This window comes from Mandrillus leucophaeus, unplaced genomic scaffold (genome assembly GCF_000951045.1).
Source record: "Mandrillus leucophaeus isolate KB7577 unplaced genomic scaffold, Mleu.le_1.0 Scaffold885, whole genome shotgun sequence".
Lineage (NCBI taxonomy): Eukaryota > Metazoa > Chordata > Mammalia > Primates > Cercopithecidae > Mandrillus > Mandrillus leucophaeus.
The window spans coordinates 438,090-444,089 of NW_012109641.1; the positions used below are offsets into that span (position 1 = coordinate 438,090).

At 39.7% G+C, this 6,000-nt stretch overlaps 1 pseudogene; it reads right to left on the bottom strand.

The window, feature by feature from the left end:
- Window positions 1-3,596: 3,596 nt before the first annotated feature.
- Window positions 3,597-5,063, bottom strand: LOC105531432 (annotated as a pseudogene).
- Window positions 5,064-6,000: the final 937 nt, after the last annotated feature.

A 6,000-nucleotide genomic window follows, 5' to 3' on the forward strand; every position in this document is an offset into this window, starting at 1 on the left:
TATGCCTATGTCATCAGAAGCCCGAGCTTTTCTAATCCTGCCTTCCTATGCCAAAACTTGTTGATGCCAGCTGGAGGGGCAAAATGGAGAAAAGAGCTGAAATTAAGCACATTTTTACTCTGGTTTTACTGTAGGTTTTTTAGCATAAAATAAACTTAGGCTGAGAGAAGAGGAAGTTTCAAATTTTAGTTAATGCCTTGAACTTAATGTCCTAATTATCCAATTGAGAGCTAAATATTTACCTTACCTATTACCTAAGAGTGAGCAGAAAAACCATGGAACCTGCTTAAATTTTTAGGAGAAAGAGAATTTTATTACCACGGCATACATTTTAATGGTAAAATGAGAGACAAAAATAGCTTCAGTTAGAAGTAGTACCCCAAATAGTATTATTTCAATTGAATTATATTAAACTAAATTGATATTATTTGTTTGTTTAGTGTTGTTATAGATATGTTTCTCAATGTATTGTTGGATTTCTAAAAATACGATCTAAGAGTCTATGCTTTGTTATTGTTAAGTTTAACTCATTTACGGTATTGTAATTACGAGGCTAATGGGACCTAATTTCTGCTGTTTTATTTGGTCATTTCTGTTTACCTATTTAAAAATGTCTACTTATGCCTACCAGTTTTTATTATAGAGTTTGAATTTTTAAAATTTTATTTAAATTTTATTTAAGTGAAGTTAATTATAGCATTTGAAGGGGAGAATCTAATTCTACACAAAATGGAAGACTCTAAACCATACTCATTAAACTGTTAAGAAAATAAGTTGGTAAGAATATAACAGAAGTCCACTTTAGATTATAAGTGTGATTACAGCCACAGAGACTCTTCCAGGCTTGCATTCAGTGTTTTTGGAAGCTATTTCATTCTCTGATGCAAGAACAATAAAACTACAACTTGAGAGGAAATTAAGTCTTTGTAATAGTTCATTTGCACCTTGGTATAAAGAAACACCCAAGACTGGCTAATTAATAAATAAAAGAGGTTTCATTGGCTCACAGTTCTGCAGGAAGCATAATGGCTTCTGCTTCTGGGGAAGCCTCAAGAGGCTTTCAATTATAATGGACGGCAAAGGGGGAATGAGATGTTTCAGATGGTCAGAGCAGAAGGAAGAGAGAGATGGGAGAGGTACTACACACTTTTAAACAACCAGAGATCCTGAGAACTCAATCATGAGAACAACACTAGGAGGATGGTGCTAAACCACTAAGCCATTAGAAACCATTGCCATGATCCAACTGCCTCCCACCAGGCCCCACCTCCAGCATTGAGGATTACATTTCAACATGAGATTTGGTGGAGACACAGATCAAAACTGTATAATTCCACCCCTGGTCCCTCCAAAATCTCATGTCCTTCTCACATTGTAAAATACAATCATACCTTCCCAACAGACCCCCAAAATCATAACTCATTCCCACATTAACTTAAAAGTACAAAGTCCAAATTCTCATCTCAGACAAGGCTAGTCCCTTCCACCTATAAGACTGTAAGGTAAAAAAACAAGTTAGTTACTTTCAAGATACAATGGGAGGTATAGGCTTTGGGTAAATACTCCCATTCCAAGAGGAATAAATTAGCCAAATGAAAGGGGCTATAGCCAGCAGGGAAGTCATTAAATGTTAAAGCTCTAAAACAATCCATTTTGACTCCATGTCTCACCTCCAGGGCAGGCTGGTGCAAGGAGTGTGCTCCCAAAGCCTTGGACAGCTCTACCTCTGTGGCTTTGCAGTGTTAAGCCCTCACAGCTTCTCTATGGACTGGCATTAAGTGCCTGCAGCTTTTCCTGGAGCATGGTGCATGCTGTCTGTGGATCTACCATTCTAGAGTCTTGAGGATGGTGGCCCTTTTCTCACAGTTCCACTAGGCAGTGCCCCAGTGGGGACCTTATGTGGGGGCACCAACCCCACATTTCTCCTCCACATTTCCCTAGTAAAATCTCTCCATGAGGGCTCCATCCCTACAGCAGGCTTCTGCCTGAACACCAAGATTTTCCAAAGATCCTCTGAAATCTAGGTGGAGGCACCCATGACTCAACTCTTGCACTCTGGAAGAATGTACCCACAGGCTTAACACCATGTGGAAGCTGCATAGTCTCATGGCTTGCACCCTCTGAAGCAGTGACCCAAGCTGTATCTGGGGCCCTTTGAGCCATAGCTGAGGTTGGAGTGGCTGGGATGCAGAGAGCAATGTCCCAAGGCTGCATAGGGTGGCAGGATCTGGACCCTAGACCACAAAACCATTTAGTCCTTCTAGGCCTCTGGCCTGTGATGGGAGGGGCTGTCAAGAAGGTCTCTGAAATGTCTTGGAGGCTTCTTGTCCATTGTCTTGGTTATCAGCACTTGACTCCTTTATACTTATGCAAATATCTGCAGCCTGCTTGAATTCTTCCCCTGAAAATAGGCTTTTCTTTTCTACCATGTGGCCAGGCTGCAAGTTTTCCAAACTTTCATGTTCTGCTTCCCTTTTAAATATAAGTTCCAGTTTTACATTAGGCTGTTAGAAGCAGCCAGATCACATTTTTGAATACCTTCCTTCTTAGAAATTTCTTCTGCCGAATACCCTAAATCTTCACTCTCAAGTTCAAAGTTCCACAGATCGCTAGGGCAGAGGCACAATGCCTCCAGGTTCTTTGCTAATGCATAATAAAAGTGACCTTTTCTCCAGTTCTCAATAAATTTCTTATCTCTATCTGAGACCTCCTCAGCCTGGACTTCATTGTCCATATCACTATTAGCATTTTGGTCACAACAATTTAACAAGTCTCCAGGAAGTTCTGAACTTTCCCTCACCTTCCAGTCTTCTTTTGAGCCCTCTACACTCTTCTAACCTCTGTCAGTTATCTAATTCCAAAGCTGCTTCCAAATTTCCAGGTATCTTTATAGCTATGCCCCACTTCTCAGTACCAATTTTCTGTATTAGTCCATTCTTGCATTGCTATAAAGAAATATTTGATACTGAGTAATTTATAAAGAAAAGAGATTTAATTGGCTCATGATTCTGCAGGCTGTACAGGAAGCATGGCAGCTTCTGCTTTTGGGGAGGTCTCAGGAAACTTTCAGTCATGGAGGAAGGTGAAGGGAAAGCAGGCATGTCATATGTGGCCAGAGCAGGAACAAGAAAAAGAGGCAGGGGAGGTGCTACCACTTTTAAACATCCATATCTCATGAGAAGTCACTCACTATATAGTACCAAGGGGATAGGACTCAACTATTCATAAGAATTTCACCACATTATCCAATCACCTCCCACTAGGCCCCACCTCCAACACTAGGGATTACAATCCGACATGAGATTTTGTGGAGACACAGATCTAAATCATATCAGTCTTGAATCATTGGCTTCATCACCCTTGCTACCCACAAATGGCACAAAGGAAATAACTTACCACACCCTGCAAACTACTTTTGGTATAAAAGAGGTGATAGAGTAGAGTGGAAAGAGACCATGAATATACATCTAAAAAAGTATCCCTCAGATATATTTGTACACACCATCAAGCAATGAGTCTCTCATTAGGATAGGAAACCAAAGTTCAATTCTCAAGAAGTCCCAATTTCATTTACTCAGTATAATTTTAGAAAGTGCCTACATGTTATCAGCTTCCACTTGCAGCCATTTCTAAATGAAAAACAAAAAACAAAAACAAAAACAAACCAGACATCTCTAGAGGGACCACCAATTCCTCCCAAATTTCTAACTGAAAGGACCTTTTGGGAATCAGGTTCCTTCTATACCTCTGAAAAGGTAGCATCTTAAAGATGAAACATCTTTAACCTAGAGATTTATCATGATATGTAGGAATACTTGCATCCAGACATACAACATAAGAAGGTACATTAAATTTTGAAGGTAGCTATGCTGCACAATACTTTAAAATTAAATAATTGTACAGTATTGATTTATGCTTAAAATTCCAGTCTTAGGCCGGTGTGGTGGCTCATGTCTGTAATCTCAGCACTTTGGGAGGCCTAGGTGGCAGATCACCTGAGGTCAGGAGTTCAAGACCAGCCTGGCCAACATGGTAAAACCCCATCTCTACTAAAAATACAAAAATTAACCAGGCATGGTGGTGCATGCCTGTAATCCCAACTACTTGAGAGGCTAAGGCACAGTAATCACTTGAACCCAGGAGGTGGAGGTTGTAGTGAACCGAGATAGTGCCACTGCACTCCAGCCTGGGCAACAAAGTGAGACTCCATCTCAAAAAAAAAAAAAAAATTCCAATCTTAGAACAAACTTGTTTTAGATCAGCATTGACGTTTTTGTCATCTCGCAGGACTGACAGAATTAGTTTGATAAATGCTTTGGGGTCTGAATGTATCCTAAACCTCTCATGGGAGTTGTTCCCTTTAGCTGAGAAGCAGCTGTCAGCATCTATCTGCTACTTGGCTGCTGTTCCAAACCAAGTGTTATTGTTTCCTGCTGTCCACGCATGATTGACAGTGGTCTCCAAAGTCTTGCTCACCTTCCAGTAAGTGGAGCTGCCAAACACTGTCATTTATATTAGTGTAATGCTGGAATTCATCGGTCTTGAAGTCAACTGCAAAAAGTTGTTCTAGGTCACCTGGGACTCTTTGATCTCAAAATGTATTTGGTATCCAGCCAGCCAGTGCTTGTAACTCAGCACAAGAGCACCCTGGATGAAAGGCCTGGAGATGTCAAAATCTACGTTGCAGCCCAGGTTGATGTACTGTCACTTGTACCCTGTCTTGATTTTAGCATTTTGCCCCCAGTGTTAGATGAGGAGGCTGAATCACAGGTCGGCCTTAGTCCGTGTAAAAAGCTCATCTTCCCCAGTAACTCTGCACCTAGTGTCTTGTCAGTGTTCCACTTCTCTGCAAATGTCAGGCCATATTTGATCCATCTGCTCTTGGTTTCCAGACTACCTGTCACTTTGGTGGCCTCAGGATTGGCGGAGCCTGAGCTTGTAACAACCAGTCTATTCCCAGATTTTGTTTTCAAATGAAGCTTTATTAATCCTAATCTATACCTCTTGGTGAAGACATCCCTGGTAGATTTGTCAAGATCAGTGTACATGGGAGGGACAGCCATCTTCTGCTCAGTGGCAGCAACAGGACGCTCGGCAGGGTAAGGCGGTGGATTTTCCTATGCTGTTCTAAAGGTCATTCTATTCTTATTTCTGGTGGTAATGAATAACAACATTCATTTACATGTCTTCAAAACAACTTCCTCCCCACCCTACAATCACATTATCATTCTTGAGTTTAAATAATGTAATTTTATGTTACTTCTTCTTTCCATGTGTGTTTTTCATTGTTTAAACAACAAAATTTTATTATTTTATTTATTCAAACTCACTTTCCCTATCTTGTGACCTATTTCTGCATTTATTTTTCATCTTGCTGTAGCACTTCCTCTAAAAGTGTTTTTAGTGGTTTGCATGTGTGTGTGAGTGTGCGGGCGCGTCTGTGTGTTAAGATTCTGAGGGCTGTAATACCAAAGAAAAAATCTTCATTCACCCTCGCAGTTAAATAAAAGTCCAGATACATGTAAAATAATAGGTTTGCCTTTTTCGTTTGAACACTTTGAAAACATTTTCCATTGACTTCTTACATTTAGTGTTATTGTTAAGAAGTCTTAGGCTATTCTCATTCCTGTGACTTATAGATAATGCTTTATGCTCTTTAGTATTTCAAAATTTTCCCTTGGTCATTGATATATCCAAATTTTACTTTAATATTTAGGTTTTTAAAATAAATTCAATTAACAAGTTATGACACTTTTCATTGTGAAATCTTTACTCCTTCTCTGATTTTGTAAAATATGGGGTTATTATTTTTTCCGTAAGTTTTCTTCTCTTATTTGTACCTGTATGCAGTACATGAATCACACAGATATTGACACTTCCTTTGCCATCATTCACGTTTCTTAACTTGTATACTCTCCTTCTCTGTACCTCGTCTTGGTATTTTTAGGAGAGTTTTTCCTGATCTTCCAGCTCACTATGTTTTTTTCTTTAGTATTATTC